General features: G+C 38.3%; 1 pseudogene; it reads right to left on the reverse strand.

The window, feature by feature from the left end:
• Positions 1-238: 238 nt before the first annotated feature.
• LOC137768315 (cAMP-regulated phosphoprotein 19 pseudogene) lies at positions 239-594 on the reverse strand (annotated as a pseudogene).
• Between the last annotated feature and the right edge of the window lie 19,139 nt (positions 595-19,733).

Genomic DNA, 19,733 nt, shown 5'->3' on the forward strand with positions numbered 1-19,733 from the left:
TCGTTACTTGTTGGGACTGTCCTACACTAGAAGTTAGGTATTATATACAGTTATTTTCAAGTAGATTACTTTATGTTTCTCTAATGTGTTCTTTTCAGCAGTACACTGTTAAACTAATCCAAAACCGTACACATGTACACTACTTTACAATAGCAACACACACTACTGCTACCTGCAAAGCTGTCACTCTCAAATGACTTAGTGAATGAAGGGAAATAAAAAGTGGAGAAGGAATGTATTAAGGAGAAATAATGGGAATTAGAAGATTCATGCAGTTCAGCTCTTTCAACCAGCCAGCCAGCTTGCTAGCAGCAAGAGATAGTTTCCGTTGAGGATGGACCTGTGGAGTGCAAATGTGGTCACAGTGACCTTTGTCTTATCTGGGGCTGCAGTAGGAAGTTGCTTGTTCTTCATTTTTGCTTTAGCCATGTTGTAATCCTCAGAATCAAAATATTTTCGCCCTTTCTACAATCATTTCCTTAAGAAATCTGAACCCCCAGGCTTTTGTCCCAGAAGAAGATACCTTGCTTTTGATTTTGCTTCTTCAGCTTTCTCTGGACTAGTCACTTTGTCTTGCATATCCTTCTGCTCCTCTGTGGAGGCTGCCTCAGGGACTTCTGTGGATATACTGCTCTCTCTTACCCCACTTCTCCACTATGGAGTTTGATTAACTTTAGAGATATAGTTCTTGCATGAAGATAAAAGTGAAGGATCAGCCATATTATTCTAGTTTGGGGTCGCAAGGAAAACTGGATTAGAGAAGGTGGTTTGTGCTGGAGATGGAAATAAGGCTCTCTACACAACACTCCCCCAGAACTGAACTGACTTAACCTCTGGGCTGGTTAATTTCATGTGTCAACTTGACTGGACCATGGGGTGCCCAGATATTTGGTCAAACATTATTCTGGGTTTGTCTATGAGGGTATTTTTAAGAGATTAATATTTGAATCAGTAGACTGAGTAAAGCAGTCTCCCTCCCTAATGTTCTTGGCCCTCATCTAATCCACTGAAGGCCTAAGTAGAATAAAAGACTGAGTAAGAAAGATTTCCTTCTTTTGGCTTTACTGTCTTTGAGCTAGGATATAGGTCTTTTCCTGCCTTTGAACTCAGACTCAGGCTGGAACTTGCATCGTTGACTCTCCTGAGTCTCTTTTTGCTGACAACAGATCTTTTTTTTTTTTTTTTTAAACATCTTTATTGGAGTATAATTGCTATACAATGGTGTGCTAGCTTCTGCTTTACAACAAAGTGAATCAGTTATACATATACACATGTTCCCATATCTCTTCCCTCTTGCATCTCCCTCCCTCCCACCCTCCCTATCCCACCCCTCTAGGTGGTCACAAAGCACCGAGCTGATCTCCCTGTGCTATGCGGTTGCTTCCCACTAGCTATCTGTTTTACATTTGGTAGTGTATATATGTCTATGCCGCTCTCTCACCCTGTCACATCTTACCCCTCCCCCTCCCCATATCCTCAAGTCCATTCTCTAGTAGGTCTGTGTCTTTATTCCTGTCTTGCCACTAGGTTCTTCATGACCTTTATTTTCCCTTAGATTCCATATATATGTGTTAGCATACTGTATTTGTTTTTCTGTTTCTGACTTACTTCACTCTGTATGACAGACTCTAACTCCATCCACCTCGCTACAAATACCTCCATTTCATTTCTTCTTATGGCTGAGTAATATTCCATTGTATATATGTGCCACATCTTCTTTATCCATTCATCCGATGATGGACACTTAGGTTGCTTCCATGTCCTGGCTATTGTAAATAGAGCTGCAATGAACATTTTGGTACATGACTCTTTTTGAATTACGGTTTTCTCAGGGTATATGCCCAGTAGTGGGATTGCTGGGTCGTATGGTAGTTCTATTTTTAGTTTTTTAAGGAACCTCCATACTGTTCTGCATAGTGGCTGTATCAATTTACATTCCCGCCAACAGTGGAAGAGGGTTCCCTTTTCTCCACACCCTCTCCAGCATTTATTGTTTCTAGATTTTTTTGATGATGGCCATTCTGACTGGTGTGAGGTGGTACCACATTGTAGTTTTGATTTGCATTTTTCTAATGATTAGTGATGTTGAGCATCCTTTCATGTGTTTATTGGCAATCTGTATATCTTCTTAGGAGAAATGTCTATTTAGGTCGTCTGCCCATTTTTGGATTGGGTTGTTTGTTTTTTTGATATTGAGCTGCATGAGCTGCTTGTATATTTTTGGAGATTAATCCTTTGTCATTTGCTTCATTTGCAAATATTTTCTCCCATTCTGAGGGTTGTCTTTTGGTCTTGTTTATGGTTTCCTTTGCTGTGCAAAAGCTTTTAAGTTTCATTAGGTCCCATTTGTTTATTTGTGTTTTTATTTCCATTTCTCTAGGCGCTGGGTCAAAAAGGATCTTGCTGTGATGTATGTCATAGAGTGTTCTGCCTATGTTTTCCTCTAAGAGTTTGATAGTGTCTGGCCTTACACTTAGGTCGTTAATCCATTTTGAGTTTATTTTTGTGTATGGTGTCAGGGAGTGTTCTAATTTCATTCTTTTACATGTAGCTGTCCAATTTTCCCAGCAGCACTTATTGAAGAGGCTGTCTTTTCTCCACTGTATATGCTTGCCTCCTTTATCAAAGATAAGGTGACCATATGTGCATGGGTTTATCTGTGGGATTTCTATCCTGTTCCATTGATCTATATTTCTGTTTTTGTGCCAGTACCAAACTGTCTTGATTACTGTAGCTTTGTAATATAGTCTGAAGTCAGGGAGCCTGATTCCCCCAGCTCCATTCTTCGTTCTCAAGATTGCTTTGGCTATTCGGGGTCTTTTGTGTTTCCATACAAATTGTGAAATTTTTTGTTCTAGTTCTGTGAAAAATGCCAGTGGTAGTTTGATAGGGATTGCATTGAATCTGTAGATTGCTTTGGGGAGTAGAGTCATTTTCACAATGTTGATTCTTCCAATCCAGGAACATGGTATATCTCTCCATCTATTTGTATCATCTTTAATTTCTTTCATCAGTCTCTTATAATTTTGTGCATACAGGTCTTTTGTCTCCTTAGGTAGGTTTATTCCTAGATATTTTATTATTTTTGTTGCAATGGTAAACGGGAGTGTTTTCTTAATTTCACTTTCAGATTTTTCATCATTAGTGTATAGAAATGCAAGAGATTTCTGTGCATTAATTTTGTATCCTGCTACTTTACCAAATTCATTGATTAGCTCTAGTAGTTTTCTGGTAGCATCTTTAGGATTCTCTATGTATAGTATCATGTCATCTGCAAACAGTGACAGCTTTACTTCTTCTTTTCCGATTTGGATTCTTTTTATTTCTTTTTCTTCTCTGATTACTGTAGCTAACACTTCCAAAACTATGTTGAATAATAGTGGTGAGAGTGGGCAACCTTGTCTTGTTCCTGATCTTAGTGGAAATGGTTTCAGTTTTTCACCATTGAGGACAATGTTGGCTGTGGGTTTGTCATATATGGCCTTTATTATGTTGAGGAAAGTTCCGTCTATGCCTACTTTCTGCAGGGCTTTTATCATAAATGGGTGTTGAATTTTGTCGAAAGCTTTCTCTGCATCTATTGAGATGATCATATGGTTTTTCTCCTTCAATTTGTTAATATGTATCAAGTTGATTGATTTGCGTATATTGAAGAATCCTTGCATTCCTGGAATAAACCCCACTTGATCATGGTGTATGATCCTTTTAATGTGCTGTTGGATTCTGTTTGCTAGTATTTTGTTGAGGATTTTTGCATCTATGTTCATCAGTGATATTGGCCTGTAGTTTTCTTTCTTTGTGACCTCTTTGTCTGGTTTTGGTATCAGAGTGATGGTGGCCTCGTAGAATGAGTTTGGGAGTGTTCCTCCCTCTGCAATATTTTGGAAGAGTTTGAGAAGGATAGGTGTTAGCTCTTCTCTAAATGTTTGATAGAATTCTCCTGTGAAGCCATCTGGTCCTGGGCTTTTGTTTGTTGGAAGATTTGTAATCACAGTTTCAATTTCAGTGCTTGTGATTGGTCTGTTCATATTTTCTATTTCTTCCTGGTTCAGTCTCGGCAGGCTGTGCATTTCTAAGAATCTGTCCATTTCTTCCAGGTTGTCCATTTTATTGGCATAGAGTTGCTTGTAGTAATCTCTCATGATCGTTTGTATTTCTGCAGTGTCAGTGGTTACTTCTCCTTTTTCATTTCTAATTCTATTGATTTGGGTCTTCTCCCTTTTTCTCTTGATGAGTCTGGCTAATGGTTTATCAATTTTGTTTATCTTCTCAAAGAACCAGCTTTTAGTTTTATTGATCTTCGCTATTGTCTCCTTCATTTCTTTTTCATTTATTTCTGATCTGATGTTTATGATTTCTTTCCTTCTGCTAGCTTTGGGGTTTTTTTGTTCTTTTTTCTCTAATTGCTTTAGGTGCAAGGTAAGGTTGTTTATTTGAGATGTTTCCTGTTTCTTGAGGTAGGCTTGTATTGCTATAAACTTCCCTCTTAGCACTGCTTTTGCGGCATCCCATAGGTTTTGGGTCGTCGTATCTCCATTGTCATTTGTTTCTAGGTATTTTTTGATTTCCCCTTTGATTTCTTCAGTGATCACTTCGTTATTAAGTAGTGTATTCTGTAGCCTCCATGTGTTTGTATTTTTTACAGATCTTTTCCTGTAATTGATATCTAGTCTCATAGCACTGTGGTCGGAAAAGATACTTGATACGTTTTCAATTTTCTTAAGTTTACCAAGGCTTGATTTGTGACCCAAGATATGATCTATCCTGGAGAATGTTCCATGAGCACTTGAGAAAAATGTGTATTCTGTTGTTTTTGGGTGGAATGTCCTATAAATATCAATTAAGTCCATCTTGTTTAATGTATCATTTAAAGCTTGTGTTTCCTTATTTATTTTCATTTTGGATGATCTGTCCATTGGTGAAAGTGGGGTGTTAAAGTCCCCTACTATGATTGTGTTGCTGTCGATTTCCCCTTTTATGGCTGTTAGTATTTGCCTTATGTATTGAGGTGCTCCTATGTTGGGTGCATAAATATTTACAATTGTTATACCTTCCTCTTGGACTGATGCCTTGATCATTATATAGTGTCCTTCTTTGTCTCTTGTAATAGTCTTTATTTTAAAGTCTATTTTGTCTGATATGAGAATTGCTACTCCAGCTTTCTTTTGATTTCCATTTGCATGGAATATCTTTTTCCATCCCCTCACTTTCAGTCTGTATGTGTCTCTAGGTCTGAAGTGGGTCTCTTGTAGACAGCATATATATGGGTCTTGTTTTTGTTTCCATTCAGCCAGTCTGTGTCTTTTGGTGGGAGCATTTAATCCATTTACATTCAAGGTAATTATCGATATGTATGTTTCTATTCCCATTTTCTTATATGTTTTGGGTTTGTTATTGTAGGTGTTTTCCTTCTCTTGTGTTTCTTGCCTAGAGAAGTTCCTTTAGCATTTGTTGTAAAGCTGGTTTGGTGGTGCTGAACTCTCTCAGCTTTTGCTTGTCTGTAAAGGTTTTAATTTCTCCATCAAATCTGAAAGAGATCCTTGCTGGGTAGAGTAATCTTGGTTGTAGGTTTTTCTCCTTCATCACTTTAAGTATATCCTGCCACTCCCTTCTGGCTTGCAGAGTTTCTGCTGAAAGATCAGCTGTTAACCTTATGGGGATTCCCTTGTGTGTTATTTGTTGTTTTTCCCTTGCTGCTTTTAATATTTTTTCTTTATATTAAATTTTTGATAGTTTGATTAATATGTGCCTTGGCGTGTTTCTCCTTGGTTTTATCCTGTATGGGACTCTCTGTGCTTCCAGGACTTGATTAACTATTTCCTTTCCCATTTTAGGGAAGTTTTCAACTATAATCTCTTCAAATATTTTCTCAGTCCCTTTCTTTTTCTCTTCTTCTTCTGGGACCCCTATAATTCGAATGTTGGTGCGTTTAATGTTGTCCCAGAGGTCTCTGAGACTGTCCTCAGTTCTTTTCATTCTTCTTTCTTTATTCTGCTCTGCAGTAGTTATTTCCACCATTTTATCTTCCAGGTCACTTATCTGTTCTTCTGCCTCAGTTATTCTGCTATTGATCCCATCTAGAGTATTTTTAATTTCATTTATTGTGTTTTTCATCATTGCTTGGTCCCTCTTTAGTTCTTCTACGTCCTTGTTAAATGTTTCTTGCATTTTATCTATTCTATTTCCAAGATTTTGGATCATCCTTACTATCATTATTCTGAATTCTTTTTCAGGTAGACTACCTATTTCCTCTTCATTTGTTAGGTCTGGTGTGTTTTGACCCTGCTCCTTCATCTGCTGTGTGTTTTGCTGTCTTCTCATTTTGCTTATCTTACTGTGTTTGGGGTCTCCTTTTCACAGGCTGCAGGTTCGTAGTTCCCATTGTTTTTGGTATCTGTCCCCAGTGGCTAAGGTTGGTTCAGTGGGTTGTGTAGGCTTCCTGGTGGAGGGAACTAGTGCCTGTGTTCTGGTGGATGAGGCTGGATCTTGTCTTTCTGGTGGGCACGTCCACGTCTGGTGGTGTGTTTTGGGGTGTCTGTGGCCTTATTATGATTTTAGGCAGCCTCTCTGCTAACGGATGGGGCTGTGTTCCTGTCTTGCTAGTTGTTTGGCATAGGGTGTCCAGCACTGTAGCTTCCTGGTTGTTGAGTGAAGCTGGGTCTTGATGTTGAGATGGAGATCTCTGAGAGATTTTCACCGTTTGATATTACGTGGAGCTGGGAGGTCTCTTGTGGACCAGTGTCCTGAAGTTGGCTCTCCCACCTCAGAGGCACAGCCCTGATGCCTGGCTGGAGCACCAAGAGCCTTTCATCCACACGGCTCAGAGTAAAAGGGAGAAAAAATAGAAAGAAAGAAAGAAAGAGGATATAATATAGTGAAGTAAAATAAAGCTATTATAAAGCAAAGCTATACAGACAAAATCTCACCCAGAAGCATATACATATACACTCACAAAAAAAGGAAAAGGGGAAAAATTAATATATCCTGCTCCCAAAGTCCACCTCCTGAATTTGGGATGATTCGTTGTCTATTAAGGTATTCAACAGATGCAGGCACATCAAGTTGTTTGTGGAGTTTTAATCCGCTGCTTCTCAGGCTGCTGGGAGAGATTTCCCTTTCTCTTCTTTGTTCGCACAGCTCCCGGGGTTCAGCTTTGGATTTGGACCCGCCTCTGCGTGTAGGTCGCCTGAGGGCGTCTGTTCTTCGCCCAGACAGAACGGGGTTAAAGGAGCAGCTGCTTCAGGGGCTCTGGCTCACTCAGGCCGGGGGGAGGGAGCGGTACGGAGGAGGCGGGGCGAGCCTGCGGCGTCAGAGGCGTCGTGACGTTGCAGCAGCCCGAGGCGCGTCGTGCGTTCTCCTGGGAAAGTTGTCCCCGGATCATGGGAGCCTGGCGGTGGCGGGCTGCACAGGCTCCCGGGAGGGGCGGTGTGGAGAGTGACCTGGGCTCGCACACAGGCTTTTTGGTGGCGGCAGCAGCAGCCTTAGCGTCTCACGCCCGTCTCTGGGCTCCGCGCTGATGGCCGCGGCTCGCGCCCGTCTCTGGAGCTCGTTTAGGCGGCGCTTTGAATCCCCTCTCCTCGCGCACCAGGAAACAAAGAGGTAAGAAAAAGTCTCTTGCCTGTTCGGCAGCTCCTGACTTTTTCCCGGACTCCCTCCCGGTTAGCTGTGGCGCACTAGCCCCTTCAGGCTGTGTTCACGCCGCCAACCCCAGTCCTCTCCCTGCGATCCGACCTAAGCCCGAGCCTCAGCTCCCAGCCCCGCCCGCCCCGGGGGTTGAGCAGACAAGCCTCTCGGGCTGGTGAGTGCTGCTCGGCGCTGATCCTCCGTATGGGAATCTCTCCGCATTGCCATCCGCACCCCTGTGGCTGCGCTCTCCTCCGTGGCTCCGAAGCTCCCCCCCTCCGCCACCCGCAGTCTCTGCCCGCGAAGGGGCTTCCTAGTGTATGGAAACCTTTCCTCCTTCACAGCTCCCTCCCACTGGTGCAGGTCCCGTCCCTATTCTTTTGTCTCTGTTATTTCTTTTTTCTTTTGCCCTACCCAAGTACGTGGGGAGTTTCTTGCCTTTTGGGAGGTCTGACGTCTTCTGCCAGCATTCAGTGGGTGTTCTGTAGGTGCAGTTCCACGTGTAGATGTATTTCTACTGTATCTGTGGGAAGGAAGGTGATCTCTGCGTCTTACTCTTCCGCCGTCTTGCCCTTTTCCCCTGACTACAGATCTTGAGACTTGTCAGCCTCCATAATTGTGTAAGCCAATTCCTTATAAGGAACCTCTTTCTATTATACATTATTATATGATACATGCTTTATATATCATGTAATAATATATATTATTATATATTTTATCAATCAATCTATCTATTGGTTCTTTTTCTCTGGAGACGATGACTAATACAGGCTCCCAACTGCAGGTGGGGCAGCCGAAGAGTTTTGCCTGGTCTGCTTCTGCATGGCAGGAAGGAAGTGGCGCATGAACAGTGATAATTCGTCCTCAGACTGTGGGCATCAGAGAGTGAGAAGCAACCCGGGAAAACGGTAAAAGTTCCCTCACCGACATCCTTCACGAGGGTGGGAAAATTGGACATAGGAACCAGCATGAGGGCTCAGAGGGAACCTGAGGAGAGGAATTCCATATGCCAATTGGTGGTACTGAGGATTAGAAACCACAAATTGTGAGACCTTAAATATTGTCTCAACACAGAAGCTGGCCTGAGCTAACTCTAATAAGAAAAGCTTATTGGGGCTGGATTCAGCCAGTAAACCAAGAAAGATACCATTTTAAGATACATTAATAAACCCCAAAATTATTCTCAGTTGTTTGCCCTGCAAGGACAAATGAAGAGTATGTAAATATATCTTAAAAGCATAAATTCATAAGCTCTCAAAAGTTACAAAGAACATTAGTGACATACGAAATGGCTTTTGATTCGGATAAATTTGATTCCATTACACATAGTAAAAGCCTGCCTCGTTGTGATAGATTGAGTCTGTATCAGAAAAGTTCAGATTATTGGTGATTTTGTGTAAGGGCAGCCTTAAATATGTCTGGCCTTTTCTCTGTTGGAAATAATTAGATAGCCAAGAATTACTGCCAAGGACATTTGGTTTATGGATGGGATATTTCTTAATGAAGGTGATAATAACAATAACGGACATTTGGTTTATGGATGGGATATTTCTTAATGAAGGTGATAATAACAATAACAAGAGCATCCATATTTTTACTATCTTTTTTTAAATTAATTAATTTCTTTTTGGCTGCGTTGGGTCTTTGTTGCTGCACGCGGGCTTTCTTTTCTAGTTGCAGTGAGTGGGGCCTACTCTTTGTTGTGGTGTGTAGGCTTCTCACTGCGGTGGCTTCTCTTGTTTCGGAGCAGAGGCTCTAAGCGCGCAGGCTTCAGTAGTTGTGGCACGTGTGCTCAGTACTTGTGGCTCATGGGCTCTAGAGTGCAGGCTCAGTAGTTGTGGCGCACAGGCTTAGTTGCTCCGCGGCATGTGGGATCTTCCCAGACCAGGGCTCGAACCCGTGTCCCCTGCATTGGCAGGCAGATTCTTAACCACTGTGCCACCAGGGAAGCCCAAAGCATCCATATTTTTGTTTCTAGTTCTGAGAAGTTCATTAAGTAGTGCTAAAGGTTTCAAATGGTCTTGTATTTCAAAGCACTCTCTCTGTGCCTCTTTGCCTTACCTCACACTAGCCCTTCTACCTGAATGTGGTTTTTTTAAAAAGTTATTGCAGTTTTACTTATCATGACCTGACCTTCCCCAAATATCCATTAAACACCTATGGAAATATAATTAATGTAATTATTTAATTCAGGGAAATCTGTGCTCCTATCAAGTGCAAAGCCCTATGCCGGTGTTTAGAGATGCAGATGTTCTACACAGTCCCTTCCCTCAAATTGCTCCTAATCTAATCTGTAATTGCTCTTAAAATTAAGGATGAGCACAGGCCATATTCCATTATCCAGGAGGAATTTCTACTGCTTCCTTTGATGATGGGACTGGATTAAGAAACTCAAGCCATACTGTTTCTGGCATGGCTACTCCTATATTAAAGCAACATTGCCACATCCTTAAGATGTAAAACTCAAGAGATACATGTTGAGAACTCTCAGGAGTGGCAGTGTAATAATGTATAACTGTTCATTTCATTACTTTTTCTCATTAATGAGAACTGGTCCACAGATGGCCTCAGTTTTCCTGGGAACTGCATTTTCCCCCTCATGACTAGGGAAGTGATGGGGACAGTCCCTATTCAGTTTGGTAAAGGATCCTGGTTGACTCACCTACCAGGAACTGGGCTCAGAGCTGTGCTCCTCAGTTTGCTCTTGGCTTTATATTTGATGAACGATTCTTCTAGGTCCAGAGGAGATAGTAAGTACACTATGGAGAGAACAGTCTGTATAGTACCAAGGAAGAGAGGCTTCCTGTGTTTTTAAAAACACAGAAGAAAAACATGAAAAATAAATTAGATTTGCTAGAAGAATCAGAAGATAATTTTAGAAGGTAAAATTTGATGGTTTTTATTAATTTGCAAGAGGAAATCACCTCTATGAACAAGAAGAATCTTTAGGAAGAGATTTATTGAAACAAAAGAATAGTCAAATTAGAATCCATATTGAAGGCAGAAAAGACCAAATTCACCAGTAGAGAAAATTGAATAAGTAATGAATATGGTGGTTTTAAATGCTTTAAAAAAGTTGTCAATCTCTTTCTTTAATGAAAGCATATATAGGTTCTCGCCATGTAAAGGTTATGACTGAGTTTCTGATTGAAGTGCAGATAGGGTCCCAGAGCTCCATCTACTACACTTTCATCCTTGACCCAAATAGTGGATCCTATAGGCGTTCTCTTGAACTTTCACTGAAGTTTCTCTAGAGCACTGAAAACCGCTGAGGTAGAGCATAAAATTGAGAAGGCACTCTCAGAATACATGATAAAAAGTTGAAAATGATGAGAGAAGATGAAAGATATGGGAGAGTGACCACAAAAATCTAGCCCATGACTAATAGATACTGTTAGAGGAGAATGAATGATTAATTAAGATAGAATTAGTTTGTAATGTAGTAGAAGAAAACTCCTTATTTAAACAAACAAAAAACCAGATCTGAATCTAAAGGTTGAGAAATTTCTTGCCTTTCAGGTGGGATTAAGAGATTAAGAGATCCATGATTGGATATGAATTGAGAGATCCATTAATGGATATCCTGGGGAAACTTATGAATTGCAAGGGTAAGCAAAAAAATTATGCATCATTTACTATGTGCAAACTAAACCTTATCATTCTCTACAAGAGTGGTATAAGACATAAATATACCTTTATTCAGCAATGAGATGATGAGGTTGGGGCTCTGAGAACTTACATAACCTCATCCACATCATACAGCTGCAATACGGTAGAGTTTAGATTTAAACCTACGCATGCGAGGAGATAAAACAAGTTACCTAAGAAGGAAACAATTTCAGGTTGTTCTCAGACTTTTTGGCCATCCAGAACACAATAAAAATGCCTATGACAGTGCTTCTTAACACCACCTTCTCATTAACATCCCTTTGGAGCTTTATAAAAATCACAGATCAGTAATACTCATCCTAGACTGATCAAATCTGAAGCAGGATTACATAGACTGTGTTGAGATCAGCTCTTCTACAGAATTTGTTAGGAAAAAAAAGATTGTGACACAAAAATTCTAAGCCCACCGAAATTTGTGTGTGAAAGCAATACAATGACATTTACATATCTTTAAGATTTTTAGAAAATTTACTATGTAGGTTTTCTTCCCGAAAATACGTATTTGTATGCGTCTATCAATTCAATGAGAGATGAATCCGTATTAAATCGTGAGGAATGCTAACAGAAAAAAATATGTATAGAGAGCACTGAAACATAAAATATGCAGAAATAGGTGTCATAACTGGTATAAATATGGATGCAAGGTTGAATGTAATGATTTAGAAAATTCATAAAAGATTATGTTAAAAAGAACGATGATGGGGTTTAAAACCCTAGATTAATTAACGAAGACCTGGAAGTTGCAAAGGACACAGAGAAAGCAAAAAGACTCAATTTTTTGCCTTCTATAGTAGGAAACAGAAAGTTGTTTGATTCTTGATCTTTGATATCTAGATAAATACAGGTTTAGGAATGTTTTTGAAAAATGTAAAAGAAATCACTAATAGAATTTAAATCAGCCTATATTATGTCAGTGCAGAAAACCAACATCAAAGTGGGTTGAGGAAAGAATGGGATGAGAAGAAATGAAGACAACAAGTACAGACAGCTTTTTCAAGGATTTTTTACAGTGAAAATTAGCAGAGAATCAGGGCAATAGCTGGAGGAGGATGTAGAGTCAAGGGAGGATTTTTCTTTTGTTGTTAAAATTGGGCACCAGGAGGCATGTTTGTATGTCAACAGGAAAGATGCAGTAGAGAAGAAGAAACAGATGATGTAAAAGAGCAGGAAGACAGTGGCTGAAGTGAAGTCCCTGGGGAGAGGAGAAGTGATGGGATCCAGGATAGAGGTAGAGTGATTACCTTAGATGAGAGCGTAGACAGTTTATCCATTGTTACAGGAGGAAAGTTAGAATATGTGACTGTAACAAGTATTTGCTTTGTGCGCTTGGGCTATTACTCAACTTTTCTGTGCCTTAATTCTAGCTCTAAAATGGAGAAAGTGATACTTACCTCATGGGGTAGGGGTTGTGAGGATTAAGTGAGTTCATGTATACAAATTGTTAGGAGCAGTGCTTGGCAAATAACAAGTAATCAATAGAAGTTAGCTATTATTATTTCTTTTTAAAAAATACATGCAGATGAAAAAGGTTCTGCAGATGGACAGTGGTGATGGTTGCACCATCACCAACAATGTGAATGTACTTAATGCCACTGAACTTTACACTTAAAAATGGTTAAAATGGTAAAATTTGTGTTATGCATGCTTTATGTAAAATTATGTATAATTTACAATAAAAATAAATGTAGGTGAGTTGATGAAATTTGGGGTGGCAAGATGAGGTAGATTTGGTCTAATCTATTTTTCTGTGACATGACATCATAGATGAGATGGGGAAGGGGTTTGATGATCTGAGGAAAGAGAATAGATGTGAAATAATCCTGTCAGTGACTGAGAACATGAATTTACTAGGAAAGTGTTGTGGGCTATCTGGGAGTATAGGGTGCCCATTTGAAATCGGTGGTTATTCCAAGTTCAGTGACCAGGTGCAACTTTGGCGCAGGGGTGAAGTAAGGGGGTTGTTGGGTTAACCCACCTAGAATCTACCCCAGGTGAGTTTAGTAAATGGAAAAAGGAGCTGAGATGTTTGCAAGGGACTTGTTAGAGTGCTGAACCGTGGAATTCAGCACTATGTAATAAAATAAAAAGGTCTCAGGCAAATATGATCAGAAAGAAACACAAATTAAGAAATGAAAAATAGTACAAAACAGTACACACTGAGGACAATGTTACCATTAATCAAGATGAAATGGCTGTGGGACATTTAGATAATTGCTTAAAAATTCAGCTCTCCTGACTCTAATGTACTTTAGTGTTTAACTGGTTCAGAACCCTAGACTTAACGGAAGAATTCTAAAAAGGGTTTTTTTTTGTATGTGACAAGAATCTATTGAACTATTTTCGCTTCCCCTTTGCTATCATTTCAAACTTTGAGACCAACTTAACACAAGGGCCTCATTAATCGTCATTCTTTCCTTCAGAGGTAGGTGACTTGTAATACAACCTCTAATTTGCAGAAAGGTAGATTCAGAGGTGACACCTTCTACTCATACTTTATCTCAAATGTCACCAGGACATCTATAATGAGGCGCTAGAATATGGTTAGAACAATCGCTCTGGGAATGGGTCTTCTAGGTGCCTGCCAATCAGATGCTGGATGATTTGTTCTTGTTTCTTCCCAGAAATTGAAGTTAAGCTGAGTTTGCTAGCAATTTTCAGGGACACTACAACTCAACTGCTCTGACTTGGATGTACTTATAAGCAACTGAGTCCTTAAGTGTTCCAAAGGGAGGCAGCAGCTTGCAAAATGTACTGAAGAAATTTTACGTCAGTAAGAACCTTACAGAGGACTGAAGAAATCACTAGCATCAAGAAATCATCCAGTTAGCAGAAGTCATGCAGCTCGTTATCAGCAAATCTGCCATGTATCATAGGAAGTAAGAAGAGCTACACAAAGTTATAGAGCCTATGGAATCTGACTCATAGATTATTGTTTTCCAGCTTTATTGAGATATTATTAGCATATAACATTGTGTAAGTTTAAGGCGTTCAACATAATGATTTGATATAGGTACATACTATGAAATGATTATCATAATAAGGTTAATTAACACATCTATCACCTCATAATTTTTTTTATGTGAGAACTTTTAAGATCTAGTCTCTTAGCAACTTTCAAATATATAAAACAGTATTGTTAACTATAGCCCCAAATGCTGTACATTACAACCCCAAAACTCATTTATTTTATAACTGGAAGTTTGTACCCTGTGACCACTTTCACCCATTTCCCCTAATCACACCCCTCAAACTGCCCCCTGCCATTGACAACTACCAACCTGCTCTCTGTTTCAATGAGTTTGATATTTTTTAAGGTTCTACATATAAGTGAGATCATACAGTACTTATCTTTCTCTGACTTATTTCACTTAGCATAGTGCCTTCAAGTTTCATCTGTATTGTTGCAAAGGGCAGGATTTTCTTCTTTTTTTATGGCTGAGTAATATTCCATTGAGTGTGTGTTTGTGTGTGTGTGCATGCCACATTTTCTTTATCCATTCATCTGGACACCTAGGTTTTTTCCATGTCTTGGCTATTGTAAAAAATGCTGAAATGAACATGGGAATGCAGATATCCCTTCAAGATAGGGACTTCATATTCTCTGATTATATACCCAGATATGGACCTGCTGGATTGTACAGTAATTCCATTTAAAAATTTTTATGGTGGGGCTTCCCTGGTGGTGCAGTGGTTAAGAATCCACCTGCCAATGCAGGGGACATGGGTTCGATCCCTGGTCCAGGAAGATCCCACATGTCACGGAACAACTAAGCCTGTGCACCACAACTACTGAGCCTGCACTCTAGAGCTCATGAACCACAACTACTGAAGCCCATGTGCCACAACTACTGAAGCCTGCATGACTGTGCAACAAGAGAAGCCACCACAATGAGAAGCCCACACACCGCAACGAAGAGTAGCCTCCGCTAGCCGCAACTAGAGAAAGCCCGCGTGCAGCAACAAAGACCCAAAGCATCCAATAAATAAATAAATAAATAAAATCTATTAAAAAATTTTTTTTTATGGAACATCCATACTGTTTATCATAGTGGCCATATCAGTTTACATTCCCACCAACAGTGTACAAGGGTTCCCTTTTCTTCACAACCTTACCAGCTCTTGTTATCTCTTGTTATTTTTTTCTTTTTGATGATAGTCATTCTAATGAGTGTGAAGCGATATCTCATTGTGGTTTTGATTTGCATTTCCTTGATGATTAGTGATGTAGTGATGTTGAGCACCTTTTCATGTACCTGTTGGCCATTTGAATATCTTCTTTGGAAAAATGTCTATTCAGGTCTTTTGTCTATTTTTAAATAAGATTTTTTTTTTATTTGGTATTGATTTATATGAGTTCTTTATATATTTTGGGTGTTAAACCCTTATCAGATATGTGGTTTGCAAATATTTTCTCCCATTCTGTAGGATGCCTTTTCATTATGTTTATCATTACTTTTGCTGTGCAGAAGGTTTTCAGTTTGATGTAATTCCACTTGTTTATTTTTGCTTTTATTGCTTGTGCTTTTGGTGTCATGTCCAAAAATTCACTGCCAAAGGGCTTTTTTTCCTATGTTTTCTTTTATAAGTTTTATGGTTTCAGGTCATACATTTAAGTCTTTAATCTATTTCAAGTTAATTTTTTTGAGTGGTGTGATATAGGTGTCCAGTTTCATTATTTTGCATGTGAATAAATGCAAAATGTTTTCCCAGCAGCATTTATTAATGAGACTGTCTTTTCCCAGTTGTGTATTCTTGGCTCCCTTTTTGAGTATTACTTGACTGTATAAGCATAAGTTTATTTCTGGGCTCTTGATTTAGTTCCATTGGTCTATGTGTTTGTTTTTTATGCCAGTACCATACTGTTTTGCTTACTGTAGCTTTGTAATATAGTTTAAAACCAGGAAGCATGATGTCTCCAGCTTTTTTCTTCTTTCTCAGGATTGCTTTTGCTATTCAGGGTCTTCAGGTGGTTCCAAATGATTTTAAGATTGTTTTTTCTGCCTTTGTGAAAAATGCCATTTGAATCTTGATAGGGATTGCACTGAATCTATAGATTGCTTTGGGTAGTATAGACGTTTTAACAGAATGAATATTGTTAAATTTAATCCTCCAATCCATGAACACAGATATCTTTCCATTTATTTGTGTCTTCTTCAATTCTTTAGTCAATGTCTTATAGTTTTCAGTATACAGATCTTTCACCACCTTGGTTAAATTTATTGCTAAGTATATTGTTGTTTCTCATACTATTATAAATGGAATCATTTCTTTCTTTTCTTAGATGTTTTGTTGTTAGTGTATAGAAATGCAAATGGTTTCTGTATGTTGATTTTTTACCCTGAAATTTTAATGAATTCATTGATTAGTTGTCATAGTTTTTCAGTGGAGTCTTTAGGATTTTCTGTCTATAAGATCATGTCATCTGGAAACAGAGACAGTTTACTTCTTCCTTTTCAATTTGGATACCTTTTATTTATTTAATTTTTCTTGCTTGATTTCTCTGGATAGTATTTATAGTACCATGTTGAATAGGAGTGGTGAAGTGGGCACACTTGTCTTGTTCCTGATCTTAGAGGAAAAGTTTTCTACATCTACTGAGATGATCATATGCTTTATATTTTTCATTCTTTTAATGTGGTGTTTTATATACTGATTTGCCTATGTTGAACTACCCTTGCATCCCAGGGGTAAATTGATTATGGTGTATGATCCTGTTAATGTTCTATTGAATTTGGCTTGCTAATATTTTGTTGAGAATTTTTACATCTATTCATCAGGGATATTGGCCTGCAGTTTTCTCTTCTTGTATTGTCCTTATCTGGCTTTGATAGCAAGGTAATGCTGGTCTTGTAAAATGAGTTTGGAAGTATTCCCTACTCTTCTGTTTCTTGGGAGAGTTTGAGAAGGATTAGCATTAATTCTTTAAATGTTTGGTAGTGTTCACCAGTGGAACCGTCTGGTGCTGGGCTTTTCTGTGTTGAGACATTTTTGATTACTAATTCAATTTCATTACTCATTATTTGTCTGTTTGGATTTTTTATTTCTTCATGAAACTCATCTTGGTAGGTTGTTGGTTTCTAGGAATTTATCCATTTCTTCTGGTTTGTCTGATTTGTTGGTATATAATTTTTCTCAGTAATCTTTTATGATTCTTTGTATTTCTGTAGTATTAGTTGTAATGTTTCCTCTTTCAATTACAATTTTATTTATTTGGGTCCTTTCTCCTTTTTTCTTGGATTGTCTTGCTACTGGTTTGTCAATTTCATTTACCTTTTCAAAGAACCAGCTCTTAGTTTGTGCATCTTTTCTGTTTTTTTTCCTATCCTCTATTTTATTTATTTCTGTTCTAATCTTTATTATTTCTTCCCTCCTGCTAACATTGGGCTTAGTTTGTTCTTCTTTTTCTAGTTTCTTGAAGTGTAAGGTTAGGTTTTTTCTTTGAGGCCTTTCTTTTTTCTTGATCTATGCATTTATAGCCATAACCTTGGCTGCATCCCACAAGTTTTAGTATATTGTGTTCCCATTTTCATTTGCCATAGGTATTTAAAATTTTCCTTTTGATTTCCTGTTTGCTCCATTGGTTGTTCAGAAGTGTGTTGTTTAATTTCCATGTATTTGTGATTTTTACAGCTTTGTTCCTTATTGATTTCTAGTTTCATACCATTGTGGTCAGAAATGGTACTTTGATATAATTTCTATCCTCTTAAATTTGTTGGGGCTTTTTTTGTGGCCTAACATGACTTATCCCAGAAAATGTTCCATGGGCACTTGAGAAGAATGTGTATTCTACTGCTGTTGGACGGAATATTCTGTATGTGTCTGTTAGGTCCATTTCGTCTATAGTGTTGTTCACATCTACTGTTTCCTTAATGATTCTCTGTCTGAATGAGTTGTCCATTGTTTAGAATGGAGTATTAAAGTCCCCAACTATTACTGTATTGCTGTTTATTTCTCCTTTTAGTTCTGTTAGTATATGCTTTATATATTTATGTACTCTGATCTTGGGGGCATAAATATTTACAATTGTTATATCTTCTTGCTGGATTGACCCCTTTATCATTATATAATGACCTTCTTCATTTCCTTTGACCATTTTTAGCTTAAAGTCTGATTTGTATGATATAAGTATTGCTACCACTGCTTTCTTTTCATTACTGTTTGCTTGAATATCTTTCTCCATCCCTTCACTCTTAGTCCATGTGTGTTCTTAAAGCTAACGAGTCTCTTGTAGGAAGCATATCACTGGACCTTCTTGTTTTTTTTATGCATTTAGCCATTCTCTGTGTTTGGATTGGAGAATTTGATCCATTTACATAAAAAGTAATTATTGATAGATAAGGAATTACTATTGCCATTTTGTTGTTTTCTGTTTTGTAGATCCTTTTTTCCTTGCTTCCTCTCTTGCTGTCTTCCTTTTTGAGTTGATGACTTTTTGTGATGGTATTCTTTGACTCCTTTATCGTAACCTTTCATGTATCTACTGCAGGTTTTTCCTTTTTGATTACCGTAAAAGGTCTTATATTTATAACATCCTGTTTTACGCTGAGAACAGCTTAACTTCCATAGCATGCAGAAGTTATCATTTTTTGTTACTGATGTTACAATTTTCATATTTTTTATATTGTGTATCCAATAACAAATTATTGTAGCTATGGTTATTTTTAATACATTTGTTTTATCTTTTAAATTAGAGTTGTAAGTGAATTATGCACCAACATTACAATATTAGGGAGTCTGTCTTCGACTATATATTTACCATTACCAGTGAGTTTTACACATTCATATGTTTTTACAATGTTAATTAGCATCTTTTATTTCTGTTTGAAAAACATCTTTTAGCATTTCTTTTAAGACAAGTCTGGTGGTGATGAACTCCTTTGGCTGTTGTTTGTTTGGGAAAATCTTTTTCTCTCCTTCATTTCTGAAAACTACTTGGCCAGGTATAATGTTCTTGGTTGATCAGTTTTTTCTATCAATATTTTGAATATATCATTCCACTTTCTTCTGGCCTGCAACGTTTCTGTTGAGAAATCTGTCCATAGTCTTATAGGGGTGGGGCATCCTGTCGAATGTGATGAATTGCCTTTTTCTTGTTGCTTTCAAAATTCTCTCTTTGTCTTTGACTTTTAATAATTTAATTATAATGTGTCTTGGTGTAGCCCTTTTCAGGTTCAACCTATGGGCCTATGAATCTGGATGTCTCTTTCTCTTCCTGTATTTGGGAAGTTAATGCCTTAAATACTTTCTGTCCCTTTCTCTTTCTTTTCTCCTGCTGGGATTCCTTTAAAGTGTATATTTTTTCTTTTGGTAGTGTCCCATAAGTCCCATAGGCCTTTCTTCACTCTTTTTCGTTCTTTTTTCTTTTTGATCCTCTGACTGGTTAATTTCAAATGACCTATCTTCTAGCTCATTGTTTCTTTCTTCCACTTGGTCAAGTCTGC

This window comes from Eschrichtius robustus, chromosome 8 (assembly GCF_028021215.1).
Source record: "Eschrichtius robustus isolate mEscRob2 chromosome 8, mEscRob2.pri, whole genome shotgun sequence".
Taxonomy (NCBI): domain Eukaryota; kingdom Metazoa; phylum Chordata; class Mammalia; order Artiodactyla; family Eschrichtiidae; genus Eschrichtius; species Eschrichtius robustus.